The following is a 21,532-nucleotide window of genomic DNA, read 5'->3' as shown; positions in this document are numbered from 1 at the left end:
GTTTTGTTATCTGCAGTCAACCCTGGCCTGAAAATATTCAACTGAGAATTCTAAAAAGAAACAACTTGTAAGTTTTAAGTTGCATGCTGTTCTGAGTAGCATAGTGAAATCCTATGCTGTCCCACTCTGCCCCTCCCAGAATGCTGTCTCTACTCCCCACTCGTTACTTAGGTAGTGGACTACTCCATTGTCAGATTGACTGTCACAGTACCACAGGCTTGGTCAAGTAACCCCTATTTTACTTAATAATGACCCCAAAGTCAATCACATAACTTTTATTGCAGTATGTTGTTATAATTGTTCTACCTTATTATTAGTTATTATTGTTAATCTCTTAGGTTGTCTAATTTATAAGTTAAACTTTATCATAGGTACGCATATATAGAAAAAACCTAGTGTATAAGATTTGCTACTATCTATGGTTTCAGGTGTCCATGGGTGGTCTTAGAATGTATTTCCTACAGATAAGAGAGACTGTTGTATGTGTATGAAAAACTGGAATGAACAAAGGTGTGTATTAATAAGTGCAAAACAGAATCTTGAAAAAGGACCAAAAATTTTTAGGCCTTCCAATACCACTTTATTTCCAGATGACTCTAAATGTCTTCCTTCCTAGTATAATAAGTTGAAATAAGAAATGAAAATCATCTTGCCAGAAATATAGTAAAAAGTATTTCAGTGAAAATATCTATGCAAATTAGGCCTAAGAATAAAAGGTTAAAAGAACCCCTAGTATCCTTATTTGCTTTCTTATCCACTCTGATTTTTTTGTGGATCTGCTGTATGGTTTCTGATAGACTCATCCTGATATGTGTGTGTGTGTGTGTGTGTGTGTACTTATTTATTTATTTTTGTCAAACTCAAATGGTTTTTATTTTATGAACATTTAGAATGGCTCACTTACACTATAGATATGCATCCCACAACCTTACCATGGCATAGATATTTTCTGCTATGAGATTATGTTCTATGGAAAACCTGGTTGTTAAAAATTTTTTCATGGATCTATGGTAAATCAGCAGAAGTGTAAATCATTATTAAGAATTAACTTTCTCCTTTGTGTGTAAAAATATAAAATCATTATAATTCCAGTGGTGTTATCAGTTTCAATAGAAAAATCATTATTGAGATTATTTAAAATTCATTAACAAAGGGAAATTTATTATGAAGATAGTCTGGTCTTAGCCATATTGAAAGTAATTTACTCATGCTTTTATTCTCTAATTAGAGTTTTAACCAATGCAAGCTGCATAGAGGAAGCATTGTCAAGAAAATAAAGGGGGGATAAAAACATAATATTAATCTCTGAGTCAAAATATTAAAAATAATCAGAAATAAATGAGGTTTTGAACCTTCTGAAATTTAACTAAAATGAAATATTAAAAATCATTTTTATTGTGCAACTTTTTGAGCCTAACAGCATGCAGTGTGTAGCTAGAAGTGAAAAAACTCTCAAAGGAAAATTCTTGGGCAATGCAATCTTTACTGATGATGCTTTGAGCTGAACTTGGAATGTTTTAGGGATGGAAAATGGATGATGCTCATGAACCTTCTCACTGGGAACATTATGGCAATGGTCATTCATCCTCAGGCAGTATGCAAATAGAATTGGGTTATCATTTGCCTGGAGAACTCAGAGCTTTCTAGAATACTTCTGGCTATTTGAATTAAAAAAAAAATCAAAGGAGTTAATTGAGGAGTCTACAAAATTTTTGAGGATATAGAAACAACTGAAAAAGTCTGGGGAGGGTGGTGGGATAAGAGAAAGCCAAAAAAAAAAAAAAAATCATAAAATTAGTTGACATTTAAACTGAAGGCCTGTAAGAAGCTATCTTTTGGGATAGGTGGAGGAGGGAAGAGAAAACATTTTAGGAATGGTATTAGAAAAGCACAGGAAGTAACTATATATTATCTGAATCCCATTTTATTTCACATAAGGTTGAACAAAACTCATAAGAACAGCCATAATATGGTAGATGTTCTTTGGAGAAACTATGAAATTAGTGAAAATTAAAATGTGGATAAAATAACAAATGAATACAAGTTTGAGGTTAGAACACAGAATGCTGTCAAGTGCAAACCAACATCTATTCACAGGGAAATCAGCCAACCATCCAAAAATAAGCCAATAAACAAACAAATAAATAAAGCCTTTGAGTGCTTGTAGTAGTTGTCAGAAAAGCCATGCACAAGAGTTTCTCCATCTCACTCTTTTTTAGAAAGATTTTATTTATTTAATTTTAGATAGAAGGGAAGGGAGGGAGAAAGAGAGGGAGAGAAACATCAATGTGTGGTTGCCTCTTGCGTGCCCCTCACCAGGGAACTGGCCTGCAACCCAGGCATGTTCCCTGACGAGGAATTGAACCAGCAACCCTTCGGTTCTCAGGCTGACACTCAGTCCACTGATCCACACCAGCCAGGGTGCCATTTCACTTCTTATGAAAACCTTCAGACTTGTGCTGTGCAATATGGTAGCTACTTGCCATGTATGGCTGTTGAATACTTGAAATGTGACTTGACTGAATGTGCTGTAGGGTAAAATATACATCCTTCTGAAGACTGAGTATGGGAAAATGAATGTAAAATATCTCATTAAAAGTTTTATATTGATTACATGTTGAAATAATAACATTTGGGATAATTGACATAAAATACATTATTAAAATTAATTTCAACTGTTCTACTTTTAAAGTGCCTAATAGAAAATAAAAAATTTTATATTTAGTTTGTATCATGCTTCTAAACAGTGCTGCTTCAGATTCTGTCATGACCTATTTAACCCTTGTTCTTCACACAGTTCTAAGATGAGTGTATGTACTTAAGGATCTCCTAGAATTGGAGTAATCAAACAAAAGGGTGGTATTAGGATAGGCATAGTGTAAGGGAATCTGGTAGAGACTGCCATTTTGGTGATAGTGAGAATTTATTGTTTTTGAGAAGTTTATGATCATACAATGAGATAAAATCTAAAGATTTGAGGGCACTCTGTTAGTTATTGCCACAATCAAGTTATATAAAAACCCCAAACCCAGTGACTTCTAAAATCAAGCATTTGTTTTTCACTGATACATCTGTTGGTTTGGAATCAGCTGCCTTTAAGCGTGTTTGGCTTCAAGCTACAGGTTGGTTAAAGGTTTTCTCCTTGTTTCACTTATTGTCCTTGGACTAGCAGCTGAGTCCTTTGCTTTTGATGGTAAGAGCTGGAGTGCAAGTGAACATGTTGAACTGCACAAGTACATTTCAACCCTGTGCTTGCAAAACACCTACTAATTGGCCAAAGCAGAGCGTAACACTGAAAGTCAAGGGCTGGGGAAGTGCTTTCTGCATCATGAGGCAATGGCAAGGCTGTCTATGCATATCCTCCCATGAAGGCCTGAGACAAAGAATATACTCTATCACCAGCACCTCCAAAACAACACACAAACAAGAACTCATACCTGGGAAGTGAAAGGGGAAATACAAAATTATTAAAAAATAGATACCAAAGCAAACTGAAAAGAAAATTCTGTGGCCATTTAGTATAAACATAAACAGCTGAATGTCTCAGAAGTACCTGATACCTTACAATACTACTGTCTGTTCTTATTGATAGACTATTCAGTTTTTTAATAGGCTCAGCACTGTAGTGGATCATGTAACTAAGACCTGATCAATTAATATATAATATTCTCCACTCATCACTTTTATAATTTAATCATTAACTATATAGTCTTAATTAGCGTTTCTGGGAGGAAAACATAGTGCTCTGATGTCCAGATTAAAATACTAAACTCAAAGGAGGTAAGACATATGGCCAGTGTCACACAGCTACATGAAGTTCCAGAACACCACTCAAGTCTATAAGACTGTGAATCCTATATCCTGTCTGTTATTCAACATGGTGTCTACGTAAAGGAAGAAGTGAGCAATTAGAGCTAATCTATATTATCATGCAATATATTAATTGGTCTTCCTATTGATGACCTCTGTTTTGAACAAAAATATGTTCTGTATATGTTTTGGAAAGATTTTTTGAAGGGGATCAGGATATGCCACCCCCAAATAAGTCACTTTGGCATAAGGGTTATTTTGAGCTGAATGCAATTAAGAATCAACAGATGCAGAAAGAATTCTCTGCCTCCCCCCTTTCTGCCTAAATACAAGGCATAGGTTTCCCTTTGAGAAGGTGTTTCTCCCTGTACCAGGAAAAAGAGGGTCATCACCAAAATGAACAGTCCCACTGAGTTGAGTCTGCATAAACAAACCTTATTAAAATAAATGTATCTTCCATTGGTTTCCCTCATATATATTGCTTCTAGTTACTTCCCTACAATTTATCATTCTTTGAAGCTCCAAACCCCTCGAACAACGTGAACGTTAGCGGTGCTGAACTCCCATGCAGTTCAAATTCTGTGTATAACTTTTGACTCCCCCAAAACTTTATTAATATCCTACTAATGACTAGAAGCCTTACCAATAATGTAAACAGTTGATTAACACATATTTTATATAGTATATGTGTTATATAGTGTATCCTTACAATAAAGTAAGCTAGAGAAAAGAAAACGTTAAGTAAAGCATAAGGGAAAATGTATCTACAGTACAGTACTGTATTTATTGATACCATAAGTTTACATCTATTTACAAGATGAGAAAAAAATCTGCATATAGGTGGACTCATGCAGTTCAAATCTGTGTTTTTCAAGGGTCAACTATATAAACTTCCTAGTCTGGCCACTTTTTTGAATTTCACTTCTTCTCTGTGAACTCCAGTGCAGTTAAGACAATAAAAGTGTGGGCCTTCTCTCCTGTTAATCTGTGCTTTGTTGGTCTAATTTTCAAGTCTTCAATCAGGGAACATAAAAGAGTAGTGCAAAAAATTTTCCTTCCTAACATAGTCTTCTCAAAATTTAAAATAATAAACAAATTCACTACTTCTTAAAAGAATAAGATTCACTATAGTTTGTACATTCCCTTAGTTATTTTTTATTCCCATAGTATAGTGCAGAAATAATTTACTAACTGTTTAATGAAATAATTAATTTGGAAATTTTAGTTACATGATCTGCAGTCTCCCAGATCACCATAAAAATGAGTTACTGTCTACAGAACTGTGTAGGTATTGAGTAAAGTACTTATGGTAGGTATGAATTAGCAAAGAAAATTTGGAAGAAGATGAGTTTTTTGTTTATTTGTTAGCTTGTTTTTCTAGAGAAAAAGGACAGATATCAATAGTGTAGGGAGGAAGAAGTAAAATCTTGTTTATAGAATTAGTGGGAAGTGAGTTCCATTTGGAGATTTCAAGGTAATTTGTCTAGAGCAGGGAGTCCTGTTTTGAATTTTTTTAAATTATAGAATTGTACACTTGAAACCTATATAACTTTACTAACCAATATCACTCCAACAAACACAACAAAAATTTTAAAAATAGAAAAAGACAAAATGCAAGAATTCCAATACCTGGCATAAAAAAAAGGAGCAAAATGTTGAGAATCAATGCAGAGTTGACATATCCCCCAGTGGAATAAAGGACATGAATATTGCATTTGCTGTGTCATTACGATCTTCTGGAGATCTCTCAATTTGCTGTCAGGACTGCAGCTCCTGGCTGTCAACAGTTGAACAGCTGAAGATGTGAAGGCAGCCAACCAAAAGGGATATGTGTTGAACTAGATCACACTCTCAGGAGCTTCTGAACAGCATCTTCTGTTACTGTAAAGGACTCAGCCTGGGATGCTGACCATGGCCCAGCAGGTGAGGATCACAGTGAGGACTGAGGTGATGAGCGTGATGGTTGTGGCCTTAGATCAGACTATGATGGAACCATGGTTGGTGCAGTTTTTGTCTCCAGCTCTTTTATCCAGTGCACCAAGAGTTTTAGCCATTTATTTGTCTCCCATTGAGATAACTGTGAAGAACTTGGGCACTTACTTACCATCCTGCCACTTCTCTTTCATCTGTTTGCCTCTGAAATGATCCACTGTATACTTTCCACTCTCCGCGTCTAAGACAAGGAACCTCTGTCTGTGCAAACCAAACTCCCAGGATCCACTGGTGCTTCCATTGGCTTTATACACTGACACATCATCTTGACCTGCAGGATAAAAGGAACTCTGTATTTCTCTGGGTTGATGTCAAGTAGTTGCTGTTTGATCAAGTCCTCCATGTCTCTCAGTGTATTGGTCTGTTCTTTCCAGACATTTGTAGCCTTTACCACCTCTCTCAGAAGATTCATAAATATGACTTTATCAATGTTGCTGTCATATGAAAGATAATTCTTTTCATCCACCTGGCCTTGAACCATACACCATGGTTATTTATTAGCAGTAATGTTTAAATCATACTGAATACAAGTAAGCAATGATCTGTGTCCTGAGACAGTGCTGCCCAGGGACAGTCTGGCAGCACAACCAGGCCCAGAAGGACAAGACTGAACTTGAAGCACCATGGCAAGCAGCAGTTCATGGTCTGGGTGGTGGGCGCTAACCTTCCTAGCATCCCTGGGCTGCTGATTGCTGTTTTGGATTTTTGAGCTAAGAATCAGTGAAATGGCAGAGGCATAACCTTAAATCCCATTTGCCTTGAGATGTCCCAAACTTGGACCACTCTTAGACCACTTTAGATTTCATATTTTTTATCACATGATATTAGAATAAAGACAGTCACTTTATTTCGTTGGTTTGTGGCATGAGTAATATGAAAAACTTTCCATGTACTAGAAACTGGGAACTCATAGAAAAATATTAGGCTTGGGTGTCTCCTATTTCCACTAAGATGTTATAGAAATACTGAGCTCCATTTCTCTGATGCTGGAAAATACCCGGCTCTTTTCCCTTTTGTTTTTCTCTTTTTTCTCTGTTGTTGTCAAGTTGTGACCTGCACTGAGAAGAAGTTGAGGGGCTGTACTCACGTATAGTAGTATGAGAAAAACTTGGGCCACGAGAAGGGAAGAATCTGCCCTCCTCATGCCTGCTGTCACCTGCTCCCACTCCATGCACCCATCTGCTTTTCCTACAGACATGCTACCCTCTGTCTTTACCCCTTACTGTATCCATTTTTAACAGACCACTCTCCTTTTCTATTTCTTTTTTTAAAGAAAGAGTCACTGTTTTTCTCTGGTGATGCATGCAGGGTCAAAGTTGTGAAATCTTAAAACCAAAGGGGTGTTATTTTTTTGGCTTTAAACTCAATGCAACTGTGGAAATGCTTACTTTTTAAAAATTAATTAGGGAATAATAGGGACAAAAACACAGGCAACAACTTAGGGTCAGAGTTTGGTTAAGCATTGTGTTTTTAAAGAAGAAGTGAAATGTTGTTGGTTGAGTTTCAAGAGACATTGAGTTCTTCTGGGACTTGCCTCTGACACCCTGGAATTTTAGTTTAGCACATTTTTTTTATACCATTGTTTAGTTATTTGAGAAATGATGGTTGAAGGGAAAGAAAGGGAATTGGGCATGAGAGCCTGATCTAATGTGATTGAGACTAACAGGGAAACTACTGCCATAGACATGACTTCATGCCAGCCTCTCACACTTGTTCTTAAAATACAGGTGCTTCTTTTTGACCAATTTATTTATTTTTTTAATCTTATATGCGATAAACTTGACTCTCTTTAGTGTACAGATCTATGAGTTTGGACAAATGCAGAGTTGTGAACCTATCCCCATGATCTAGACACAGAACTGTTCCTTCATCCCTCAAATTCCTTTGTGCTGTCCTTTGATAATCAATGCTTCTTCACTCCCTGTCACTCACAAGCACTGATCTGTTCTCTGTCCTGGTAGTTTTGCCTTTTCTAAAATGTCATATAAATATAATTGTAAAGTATGAACATTTTGAATCTAGCTTCTTTCACTTAACATAATACATTTGAGGTACAATAGTCTTATTTTTTGGTAGTAGCATTCTATTGAGTTGAGTATACCCAGTTCATTTATTCATTCACCAGCTGAAGAACATTTATTTAGGTGGTTTTCAGTGTTTGCAATTATAACTAAACCTGCCATAAACATCTGTCTACAGGTTTTTGTGTAAATATCAGTTTTCGTTTCTCTTGGGTAAAATATCCAGAAGCGAAATTGCTAGATTATTACATTAATTTTGCTGCTGTAACTAATTCCTACAAATTAGTCATTGAAAACGACATAACATAATCATAGTCTCTTACAGGTCTGGGGTTCAGAAGTCTAAACTGGGTTGGCAGGGCTGTGTTCCTTTTGGAGTCTCTGGGGAAGGGTCTACTTTCTTGACTGTCCTAGCTTCCAGAGGCCACCCATATTCCTTGGCTAGTGGACCTGCCTCATTCTGACCTCTGCTTCTGTGGTCACATCCCCTTTTGTGTCTCTGTCCTGGCCTCCCTCTTATAAGTATCCTTATATTACATTCAACTCACCTGGATAATCCAGGATAATCTCCCCTTCTCAAGATCCTTAACTTAATCACAGCTTCAAGTTCTCTTCAAAGTCCCTTTTGCCAGGTAAGGTAACATACTTACAGGTTCAGGGGATTTAGACGTGGAAGTCTTTGGAGGAGCCATAATTTTGCCTGTCACAACTGAGACATGTAATAAGTGTATACTTAATTTTGTGAGAAGCTGCCAAAATGATGCTTTATAAAAAGTATTTTGTTATAAATGTTTATAATATTTCCCAATGTGTTAATAATACACAGAGCTTATTAATCAGGGTATGTTTCTGTATCAGTTTGAACTTTTTTTGCTGTATGTCAGTGAAAACCCAATACAAATTGGTTTAAAGAAAATAAAAGTTTTTGGCTTATATAAATGAAAGCTCTAAGCCTGAAGTTTTGCTTTTGGCATTTCTAAATTCAGGGCTCAAACACTGTCATCATTATTTAGTGTTTCTGTCTCTGTTGGATTTGCATCATTCACAGCTCCAAGTGGTGGCAAGATGGAGATGCCAGCAGCTCCAGATCTTATATTCTCTTTGGCTCAAGTCCCTGGAAACAAATGCTCAATTTTGTCTCAGTATTTTCAGCAAGGTCTTACGGATTCTTATTGTTGTCATTGGCTCATGATAATCCTGTGAGCCAATCACTGTGGCTAGAGAATATGATGCACAGATTGGTTTTGCTCACATAATCCACTCTTGAGCTGGGTGAGGAGCTTAACCTGAGGACTGAAGACTGAAAATGAGGGAGGGATAGATTCCAAAAGGTGAACGGAGACTTTCTAGAAGGAGAGGATGTGGATGTTAGAGACACACTCTGCAAATGACCATTCTGACATCTTAAGCAGTAACTGGAGCTTAAGAATTAATTCTCCTCTAAGGAAGTAACTCGTTTGAGTGTGTGTCCCCACTTACAACAAATGAGAAAACTGAGGCATCATGTTACATTCAATTATATCACCAGGGATGCTTTACAGACTCAGTGGGAGACAGATAACTAGGATGTGCTGAAATCAGCTTGTGCTGGCTCACATGCACTCCAGTTGTAGGGATCTCTCCTCAACTCCACATCTAGTAATTTCATGTCAATAGCTTGAAATAAATAGGCCATACTAGAGTATTTACATCACAGAAATTGGCAAATGTTATATGTCAGGGCTTTGATTCCCTAGAGAGATGGTTGCTAAACATTTACTAATACATCACTGCTGGCTGCCAACAAATAAGTGTACACAATACATATGATAGCTCTGTGTGATAATTTTAAATTAATTCAGACAATAATTGTGATGAAAATAGAGAGACAGGAGATAGTGTGTGTGTGTGTGTGTGTGTGTGTGTGCACGCACACGCATGCATGCATGTGCGCCTGCACATTAAAGGGGGAAAAAACAAGACTTTAGGAAAAGAGGAGAGCATGTATTAGACATTGCACTGGGGAGGATGCACATCATTTCAAGTCTGTGGCTTCTGCTTTTGTGTTTTTCTAATTTTTGGTGTTCTGGCCAAGGGAATTTTTCATTTTTCACAAAATATTATACTTATTCTAAAAATATCATAGTTTCTTAGATTAACGTTTGTGTATGGTGTAAGATAGGGGCCAATGTTCACCACCCCCCATGACTTAGTTGAGAATATCAAAAACTCTCCTCTGAATATCATCAAGGCATTATCACCAAATACTGCATATTCCACATCCCTTTTTTCTCTCTTTCTCAGTTCCCAGCACTAGCTCTGTTAAATTCATGAGTCTTCAGCCAGCGCAAGAACAGAGGTCTTATGTTCAAAACCACCTGTGAGTCTGGTCTGACGGTGTGTTCTATCACTAGCTGCTCTGATGCTAGATCATTGATCTGGGCACCATTTTCCCCATGAGGAGCCAGTAGGAGCTCCTGAAATACTATCTGCGCAAGAGGCATTCATTTTAATTTCAGCAGAATCAATGCAGATGTTCCATTTTTAACATACATCTTGACCTCACTCCTACTGCACCAAAACCCTACCTCAACTCCTTGGATTGTCATCTACCAAATTTTATTCCATTCCTTCTCTTTATGAGGTCAGGTGAAGATGAAAGAAGATTTTTTGCCCAAGAAGAATGTTAGTGTCTTGAGCCTTGTAACTTCTTGTGTAACGGTATGTCAGTTCTCCGTTAGAGCACTGGCTCCAAGAGCTGATTGACGTGGATGAGTTTCCTGCAGTTGACATGTTCACTAACAATTCACTGCCCTGCTCAACACATTCTTTTTACTTTAGTTTTAGGGAAAAATACATATATTTTTTAGGTTACTTGCACTGTAATGATTCCTTTCTTACAAAGCCTGAAAAATAATTTTGTTGAAAAAATAATTTCATGGATGGAATAAAGATGCAGACTTTTATTTGAAACACAGTCTTTTATTCCTAGTTATAAACACACTTTTATATGGTAGAGTTCTAGATAGATCTAGGGGGAAATTCTGAACATGAGAGAATCCAAAGTCATAGGACTTTGGCACTTCAAGGGATGAAATAGGAGGAAAGTCTCTGATGAAATTTAGCCTTCATTTTATGTACTTTCAGGGCACATATTGGAAGGTCACTGAAAACACTAGGTGCTGGCAGTAAGAGTTTTAAGATGTTTTTCAAGAAAAGTTAAAAACATCATTGCTTAGAGTACTTTAATAGTAAGATAGGTAACTGTTTGTGTGAAGTGATTTAAAAGCATTTGATCTAGAGCTGAGCAAAGATCTTCAGAGGAAATAAATCATGAAGTGGGAAAATGGGCCTAATTTTTCAGACCACTTAAATCTGGGTTTGAATTCTGGCTTTTGTAGTTACTCGTGGTGTGACCTGGTACATTGACTTAAACTCTGTGAGTCTCAAACTTTTCATTTGTCAATGACATACTGAAGGTACCTTAAAGTGTTATTATGAATAAGATATAAAACAGAGGTATGTGCAGCTGTCAGCATATTGCCTGATACTCAACAAATATTGCTCATTATCCTTCTTCTGTAATAGAAAGACAGAACAATTTTTGGGGAAATTTGGGAAAATTCCCAAATGGAGCGCGCTACTCTAAAATTGTCATTTTTTCTTTATAGGTAAACTGATGGGACTAATAAGTTGTGATGTGATGACTTTTTTAACTGCCTAGACACAGTGGGAATAATACAAGCTGTGGGGCTCAGAGGGGCTCAGAACACAGGAGAGTCCCACCAAAGTAGGACAGGCTAAACGTAGATATATTTGGTGTTGAAATTAAGAGGGCAAATACTATTTGAATTCTCTGTTTCTTTGTTTCTAAAACTTTATTTGTGTTTATTTCTCTGTCTCTTAGTGTCTCAAATTTTCATATTATTACAATCAAACAAATCAAAGAAATCTCTGCTGTAGAGAAAGGAAGAACCCCAAAGCTTTAGAAAGCCTGAAAAATGAGCTCTTCACTTTATGTGGGAATCCCATCAAGAGCAGACCCAATTGCTCTGTTGAACAAATTTGATTACAAAGAGTAAACCACTCTAAGATATCCTCTTCCATTTTTGAATGGCTGTAACTGTTAGAAATTCCTGTGTATTTGGTCAAACCAACACCTTTATGCTTCAGTGTTCATCATTTCAGTCCTCGAGACTATTTCAACTGTCTTGTAGTCTCCACCCCCAGTTTTATCAACATAGAATTGACATATAACATAGTAGCGTACAACATAGTGATTTATATAGAGAAACAATCACCACAATGTTTTGTTAGCATCCATCACCTCACGTAGTTACATTTTTCTGTTGCAATGAGAACTCAATACATATTCTCTTAGCAACTTTCAAAAATACAATAGAGTATTGCTAACCGTAGCCTCCATACTGCATATTACACCCCCAGAACTTATTTATCTTATAACTGAAAGTTTGTACCTTTTGACCACTTTCACATGACCACCCTGCCTCTTGCAACCATCAATCTGTTCTATCTATGAATTTCTTATTTTTAGATTCCACATATGAGTGAAATTATTTGAACTTTTCTGTTTTCTCTGTCTGACTTATTTCATTTACCACAATGCCCTCGAGGTCCACCCGTGTTATCACAAATGGCAGAATTCTCTTTCCATATATATATATATATACACACACACACACACACACACACACACACACACACACACACACAAACATATATACACACATACACACACAGAGACATATATATCACCTCACACTCTTCTTATCCATTCATCTTCTCATATAGATATATATGAGGTCTATCCAAGAAAAGTCCATCCATTGTAAATATAATGAGAATGGTCTGTGTGATATCGATGTAACCTGGCAGCCAAGGAGAATGAACTGGGATGAGCATGCATGAACAGTGACAACTTCACTGTGCTAGTCAGTGGGGGCAGTAGATGCTGTTGAGTGAGCTTGTGTACTGTGTGGCCATCACATTCAAAATGACTGAGCGAGTAGACCAATGAGTCTGCATCAACTTTTGTATTAACTTTGAACATTGCTCCATGGAAACTATTCAGATGATTCAGAAGGCTACAGCTATGGCCAACTACTGACTGGAGCTTCATCAGAACACACCCACTCATGCATGACATCTTGTGGAGATATTTTTTGGTGAAACATCAAATCACCCAGGTGAGTCAGCCCCTCCACAGTCCAGATTCGGTGCCCTGCAACTTCTGGATTTTCCCCAAGCTAAAATCACCTTTGAAAGAGAAGAGATTTCAGATAGTGGATGAGATTCAGGAAGATATGACAGGGCAGCTGATGGTGATTGGGAAAACTGTGTGAGGTCTCAAGGTGCCTACTTTGAAGGGGACTGAGGTGTCATTGTCATATGTAGAATATTTCTTGTTTCCTGCATCTTCTTCACTAAATGTCTCTATTTTTCATATTATATGACTGGATACCATCTGGACAGGCCTCATATATCCTCACCTCACATTCACTGTATCATTATACATTTGCAAGTTGGTATTTTTGATTTCTTTGTAGACGTATATATTTGAATGCTATGTCTGTCTGGTTTTGACATCTAACCTGTTAACCATAACACTGTTTTGTTAACCAAGAAACTAAATGAACATATATTTTATATGTTCATCAACTAACAACTGACAAGTATGAATTGGGACTTTGGGAGAAAGTGAGCCCTGTTGTTTGTATTGATTGATTGTAGTTGATTATTCTTTGTTTGTATGTTTTATTGATTATGCTGTTACAGTTGTCCCAATTTCTTTTCCCTTTGCTCCCCTCCACCCTGCAACCCCCTCCAGAAGTTCCCCCTCAAGTCCATGTCCATAGGTTATGCTTTTAAGCTCTTCTCAACATACCCCTGTCTGCTCTGCACCCTCATACTATGCTTTTTAACTCCTGCACCATTTCTCTTCTTCTCCCCCCTTCCCCCTTCCAGCTGACCATGCCCCACATGCTCCCCGTACCTATGATTCTGCTCCCACTCTGGTTGTCTGCTTAGTTTGCCTTTGTTTCCATTCCCTAGCTTCTGTTGTTGATAGTTGTGAGTTTGTTGTCATTTTAATGTTCATAGTTTTGATCTTCTTTTTCTTAAATAAGTCTCTTTAACATTTCATACAATAATGGCTTGGTGATGATGAACTCCTTCAGCTTTACCTTGTCTGGGAAGCACTTTCTCTGCCCTTCCATTCTGAATGATAGCTTTGCTGGATAAAGTAATCCTGGGTTGTAGATCCTTGCTTTTTATCACTTTGTATATTTCCTGCCAGACCCTTCTTGCCTGCAAAGTTTCTTTTGAGAAATCAGCTGACAGTCTTAGGTACCCCTTTGTAGGTAATTCTCCTCTTCTCTCTTGCTGCTTTTAAGATTCTTTCTTTATCCTTAACCTTTTTGATTATGATGTACCTTGGTGTGGTTCTCACTGGCTCTAGTTTGTTTGGAACTCTCTGTGCTTCCTGGACCTGTATGTCCATTTATTTCCCCAAATTAGGGAAGTTTTCCTTCATTATTTATTTTTTATGTAAGTTTTCCATTTCTTGCTCTTCCTCTGCTCCTTCTGGCACCCCTATGATTCAGACGTTGGTATGTTTAAAGTTGTTCCAGAAGTTCCTAAGCCTCTTCTCATTTTTTTCAATTCTTGTTTCCTCATTCTGTACTGATTCACTGATTTTTTTCTTCCTTATGTTCCAAATTATTGATTTGAACCCTGGTTTCCTTTCCTTCACCACTTGTTTCAGGCGGATTTTTCTTCATTTGAACCAGGAAATCCTTCATTCTTTCCCCATCTCATTTAACATTTTCTGTCAAGTATGTGAGCATATTTGTCACCAGTGCCTCAAACTGTGCATCTGTTAGATTTGCTATCTCCTCATCTGTTAGGTTTGCTATCTGCTCATTGCTTGGTTGTGTTACTGGGACCTTGATCTGCCCACACCCCATACTCCTCTGTCTCCTCATATTGACAGCTTTCTGTGTTTACCTCTGTGATTTGGGTAGGGTCATTTCACCTGTTACATTATAGGGGGAAGAGCCTTAGGTATTTGTTAATGCTGGCTACCCATTCACCGTATTTGGTGCTGTATGTGGGGGAGGGGTCTGAGAAGGAACAGTGCCGGCTGCCACCGAGTTTCCAGGCACTTCTCCCTCTTCCCATTACTAAGCAAGCTAAGCTGCCTCCTTTCCTCCATCCAACCCCCCACTAGCTTTCCCAGTCAGAGGCAATGTGGCTCTATTTCCCCCAGCACTGGAACCACGAGCTGTGTGGTCTGGTCTGGGGCTGGGATTTCTTCTCAGGTTTAAACTGTATGGCTGTGTTTTTCACCATGGCTACAGCTGCTGTACTGCTAGTTGGCTGCTACCTCTAGCCGGTGTGCTACCTGCCGGGCATTGCCCCCCGCAGCCACTGCTCCGCTCCTCTCTCTCCATCCCAGCTCCACCCTTCCTACCTTTCTGGCTGATTATTTTCTTCTTTATTTCTTTGCTGAATTTCCCTGTAGTTTCGATTTTCTGATTTTTTTTTTTTTTTTAGTTTTGAAAATTAGTTGTAAATTCCTCCTTAGTTGCGAGGAGACACAGCATGTGTATTTATGCCTTTATCTTGGCTGGAAGTCCTGCAGTTAATTATTTCATAGTCTTCTTGTAAATATTAAATGAGATAATCATATGAGGTCTTACCACCAACCTCGGCCCTGTGTGGAGGATCAGCTGTGCAGGGGCAGAGCGGTGGTGCTATGACATTCTCTGTAGCTGTTCACTGGGTATGCTGGCCCCAGGGTTTCCCAGGTGGTACAGACCAAGGGCCTTGGCTGGTTTAGCTCAGTGGATTGAGCGTCGGCCTGCGAGCTAAGTGTCGCTGGTTCGATCTTCCAGTCAGGGTACATCAGAGAAGGAAAACTCTGATTCCAAAAAACCTCCGCTGCCTTGCGGCATACCTCTTCAGGGGAAAGGCTAAGGGAGTAAACCCCGACAGAAAATCCGGAGCCGGAGTCCCTAAGGCGGTTTGACGTTGTAGTCAACACCGGCAACTCCTGCGGCGCACCTGAAGCCAAGCTGTATTGACTCCGTCTTTCCCTTGGACCCTTCAGCTGCGAAGAGAGGGGGAGTCTGCAGCATGGGCAACAGCAGACCCTCCATATTACCCTGCCCAGGCTCTGTAGCTTCAGCGTCATCACAAGATGTCGATTCAACACGGGAGGAGACAGATACCATGTCACTCCCGAGTCGAACTGCACAGCCATTCTCAGCGGTGCAGATAGACTCTTAAGAAGCTACACCATCGTCTCTCGAGATGGACGGCTGCCGACGAATCATATGAGGTTATTGGTATTTTTTAAGGTACCATATTGAAGTAGAAAACTGAAGAAATTGAGTATGGTCCTGTGATGTGCTTCTTCCATCTCTCATTCACTCCCCTTTTTTGGACCACAATATTGAAATGTAAGAAAAGGTGCTGAGGAAATTACACCCCTTCCCACCAGCAAATGTCCCCAAGGACACGCACTCTTTCATGAATGGGAAGGGCCATATTCTATTTAATTTTGTGATCTTTCATATATTGATTTAGCTTATTAAAGTATAGGGATTTTTTAAATGGCAAGAACAAAATTGTGTGTTTTATGTAAAGTGGGATGAGAGAAAAGTTTAAGAAAGGGTCTACAGTTGGGCAAATGGTGGTCAATTTTATGTCCTCGGAATCCCCCAGAGTCTTGGCATAGCTGCAGAAAAATAGATCCCAAAGTGAGGTCCTGATATTTCCTCAAATTTTGCAGGCTTCTCCTGTTCATGAAAGATAGAATTAATGCAAGTTAAGATATTTTCATTGTTTTCTTTGAATTTAAGCTCACATACCTTCAATCTTGAATGTGTTATGGATAGCAAGTACCATTAGTTTAAATATTACGAAAACTACATGCCATTTAAAGCAAGCACTTGGGCTTGAAATGAGCTCCATTGCATTTAACACATTTTTCTAGAGATATTTTATTGACCACAAAGCCCAATTAGGTTTGTAAAATAATGTCATGATCTGCCTATATGTTCTCTGTTAATAGCCCTTACTATTCCATTAAGTTTGCTCTTAAACAACAGTTACTGCTTACATGGGGAGAGTAGGAAATTTGTATATTGCACATACACAGTTGTTTCAAGCCTGTCTTCCAGAATACTTAAAGGCATAGCAGCCATCCATATTGCTTTTTGACAAAAGCCATTTTCTTCTGTCAGTCCCTTCCTTGCTAGAACTCCAATAATTGAACATACTGCTACCGGGCCATCTTGGAAATCTGTCTGAATCATTTGGAAAGGAAACACATTTCAGTACTGACATCAATAGAAACACACAATTTCTACATAAAAGGTTTTTGCTTTTAGCTTGCACAGCCACATGGAGACTGAGAAGGGGGGCCAGTTACTCTCAGAACTGGTGGAGCATTCAAAGGATATCTGTCAAGAAAGGTAGTGTGTTTGGGGGTGTGATATCTCCTGAGGTAGTCTTGCTCGACCTCCTGGAGATTGATTGAGTCCCTCACCTCAGCCGTTTGCTCCTTGCTCCAGGACCTGGCCCACAGGGTGTTTTGCTCAACATCTTCAGCCTTTTCAACAGGGGGCTTCTGAAATAAAAGAGATACTGCAGGAAGTTTTAAGTTTCTTTGATGGTAGGTTAAAAAAACACTATTCAAACTATTTTGTATTAGGTCAGATAAAAATTCATGTTTTGTCACATAAAGCCTGAAATATCTGTGAAATCTTAACACAAGAGAAATTTATTTGTTGAGCTTATAAATCTTACTTGGTGAGGGTGGGACAGCTACTATAAGCATATCCTTTCATAAACAGCCTGAGGAGGCTCTGCCTATTCCACACGTGACTTTCACCAATCTCTGGGTGTTCATACCTTGCTGGCCTGTGAGCAAAGAGAGCTAGTGGAGAATCATGAGGCAAGTTTTTATTGCCAAGTCTGGAAGTAGAAAATACTGCTTCCTCTCACATTCTATTGGTCAGGGCTCAGTCACATGGCCAAAACTAACTGCAGAGGAGGCTGGGAATGTAGTTTGGCTGTGTGTCCAGAATGAAAGAGAATGGCTTGGTAAACAGCTGGCCAGTCTGCCACACAGTCTAAACCAAATGAGATTTATGACAGGAGTATGGGTATAGGGGGCTGTCACAGAATCCTAGGTCTTCAGGTCTCTCTCTCTCATTCTGTGGATTTATTTTTTAAGATGCTCCTTTATCCACAGTCCTGTTTTCACACTATGATCTTGACTACATGCTGAGATGACCTACTTTCTGAATTCTAATTCCAAGTTTTATGGTTGCCCCAGTTCTAGTAAACTGAGAACAAGGTCCTAAACTACAAACCTGGCTTCTAAATCCCCTGCCCCCCACCACTGTAACCCTGTGGAAGAAGACAGTTTTCAGAAGTTGATGGTTTTGAGCTGGACCACCAAAACTATCCAAATGTTAAAACAGCAGGATTCAGAAGTTACCGAGGACCTTTTAGCCATAGCCTGTGTGCTGCAAGAAGGCCAGAGCTGACTGTACCTCAGTCACCCATTACTTTAAAAAAATATATATGCTTTATTGATTATTCTGTTACAGTTGTCCCAATTTCTTTTCCCTTTGTTCCCCTCCACCCAGTGACCCCCCCTCCCTCAGTTGCCCCCCCCACCGAGTCCATGCCCATTGGTTGTGCATAGTTCTTCTCAACATCTTCCTGTCTATTCCACTCCCTTCTACTATGCTTCTTAATTCCTGTACCATCTCCCTCCCTTTCCCCCTTCCCCCTCCCTGATGACCTCCTCCCATAATGTTCCCCATACCTATAATTCTTTTCCCACTCTCGTTGCCTACTTAGTTTGCCTTTGTTTCAGTTCCCTAGCTTTTATTGTTGGTTGTTGTGATACAGTTTTCATTTTAATGTTCCTAGTTTTGATCCTCTTTCTCCTAAACAAGTCCCTTTAATATTCATATAACAGTGGTTTGGATCTGATGAACTCCTTCAATTTTACTTTGTCCTGGAAGCACTTTCTCTGCCCTTCTATTCTTAATGACAGCTTCACTGGATGGAGTAATCATGGTTGTAAGTTTTTGCTTTTCATTACTTCGAATATTTCTTGCCAGTCTCTTCTTGCCTGCAGAATTTCTTTTGAGAAATCAGCTGATAGTCTTATTGGGACCCCTTTGTAAGTAATTCTCTTCTTCTCTTTTGCTGCTTTTAAGATTCTCTCTTTATCTTTCATTTTTGACATTTTGATTCTAATGTGTCTTGGTGTGGTTCTCCCTGTGTCCAGTTTATTTGGAACTCTCTGAGCTTCCTGGGCCTGTAAGTCTATTTCCTTCCCCAAGTTAGGGAAGTTCTGCTTCATTATTTTTTCACATATTTTTTCAATTCCTAGTTCTTCTTCATCTTCTGGAAACCCATAGGTTTCTGAGCCTCTCCTCATTTTCCTCCCTTTTTATTTCCTCTTTCTGCGCTGGTTGACTGTTTCTTCCTTCCCTGTGTTCTGATTTGTTGATTTGATCCCTGGTTTACTTTCCCTCAGCACTAGTTTCATATGTGCGTTTGTTCATTTCAGCAGGACTAGCCTTCATTTCTTCCCTGTCTGCTGTGAAGTCTGTAAGCATTTTTATAACCAAAGCTCTGAACTGAGCCTCAGAAAGATTTCCTATCTGCTGCTTTGTTAGATTAGATATTTGCTGTCTGGTCAGCTGCATCACTGGGATCTCTATCATGATCTGTGCCATCCTGACAGTTTTGTGTTTACCTTTGCTTCCTGGGCGGGGCTGTCACACTTCTTATGTTATAGGGGGTGGAGCCCCGTGCACTCATCACAACCAGGAGACCCTGTGTAGCTAAATATCTCAACAGGTCTAGTTTTCATTTAGAGTGTTTCCATTTTTTTTTTTATAGTGCAAGCTCCTTCAAGATAGTAAAACTAGTGGCCTAAATATTAAATTAATAAAGCATACAAGAAAATGGAAAAGCTAGAAAGGATTTCCCTTATCATGAAGTATACGGTATTCTATCACTATTATGGAATGCTCTATTTTAAGAGTCATCTTATTTTAAGATTTTTGACTTCAGGTATGTCACTTTAATCTCTCTGATCCGTAGTGTCCTCATCTGAAAAATGGGGATAAAAAATACTTCTTCTTCTTTACCCCACTGGGTTTCTGTTAACTTGAAAAGAAATAAGTATGTAAGTATCCTTTGAAGATTCACCTTCTTTTTAAGGTGAAGGAAAAATATATCCAGAAATAAATCTGTCTCACTTTGGTTTTCATTGTGGTCTTATAAAGTGCTTACTCTAAGAGAATGAATCAAGGCCCAGTTTGCCAATTCACCTAATGAGTGTAAGCCTCATCTGTAAAATAGGGATAATAATATATAGCTCAGAGATGGTGGGAAAATTAAATATAATAATGTATGTTAAAAAGCTTCCAACTCTTAAAAAAGTGCTATATGAGATTGGGGCATGTATGATTTTTTTTTTTTTTTTTTTGCCTTTTATTAAAGTGGTTGTCCTAGTCAGAGCTCCAGGCATTATATTTTTGTATGACATTTGGTGTTTTCTTATAATCTCTCAATGCCACAATCAAAGACCAGTTCCAATCTTTGTCTCTTTAACTCATCGTCCATCTTATTCTGATGAGAAAATGTGCATCAGAATAGTAGCAATATACATGTTCACTCAGATGACCACAATATATTTCTATTTTAAAAAATTTAATTTTTATTTTATTTTTTCCCATTATCATTTAGTCCTCTTATATCTCCCTCTCCCCAGCTATCTCCACACTGTTGTCCATATCCATGAGACCTTTTTCCTTTTTGCTCAATCCCTCCAACCCCTAATCTCTTTTAGTTCTGAGAAGAATATCATTGGTATGTTGATTGGGATTGCATTGCATCTGTAGATTGCTTTGGGTGGTATGGTCATTTTAACAATATTAATTCTTCCAATCCATGAGCATGGTATATCCTTTCATTGATTTGTATTCGTTTCAATTTCTTTTTCTGTGACTTATAGTTTTCAGAGGACAAGTCTTTCACCTGCTTGGTAAATTTATTGCTAGGTATTTTATTGTTTTTAATGAAAGTTGTTTTTTTTAATGGGATTGTTTCTTAATTTCTCTGATTGTTCAGTATTAATATATAAGATGTGGCAAATTTCCATATATTAATTTTGTATCCGGTTGCTTTATGGAATTCTTTTATTAATTCTATTAATTTCTTGTGGATTCTTTAGGGTTTTCTATATATAGTATCATGTTATTTCTGACTAGTGACAATTTTACTTCTTCCTTTCCAATTTCGATGCCTTTTATTTCTTCAATTGCTGTGGTTAGGACTTCCAATACTATATTGAATAATAGAGTGAGAGTCAATATCCTTCTATTGTTCTTAATTTTAGAGGAAAAACTTTCAACTTTTCACCATTGAGTATGATGCCAGCTGTGAGCTTGTCATAGATAGCCTTTATTATGTTACCTTTTACTGAGAGTTTTTATCATAATTTTTTGGTTTTTATTTATTTTTTAGTTTTTTTAAAGTATATTTTATTAATTATGCTGTTACAGTTGTTCCAATTTCTTTCCCGTCCACCCAGTAACCCCTTTCTCCCCTTAGTTCCTGTCCATGGGTCAGGTATATAAGTTCTTGGGCTTCACCCTTTCCTATATTAT

At 38.2% G+C, this 21,532-nt stretch overlaps 1 pseudogene; it reads right to left on the bottom strand.

The window, feature by feature from the left end:
* Positions 1-5,791: 5,791 nt before the first annotated feature.
* On the bottom strand, positions 5,792-6,427 carry LOC150013223 (UL16-binding protein 3-like; annotated as a pseudogene).
* Positions 6,428-21,532: the final 15,105 nt, after the last annotated feature.

This window comes from Furipterus horrens, unplaced genomic scaffold (genome assembly GCF_987537825.1).
Source record: "Furipterus horrens unplaced genomic scaffold, mFurHor1.1.pri manual_scaffold_4, whole genome shotgun sequence".
In the NCBI taxonomy this organism is placed as follows: Eukaryota; Metazoa; Chordata; class Mammalia; order Chiroptera; family Furipteridae; genus Furipterus; species Furipterus horrens.
The sequence above is the reverse complement of the archived record's forward strand: the minus strand, read 5'-3'. Positions and strand labels throughout refer to the sequence as shown.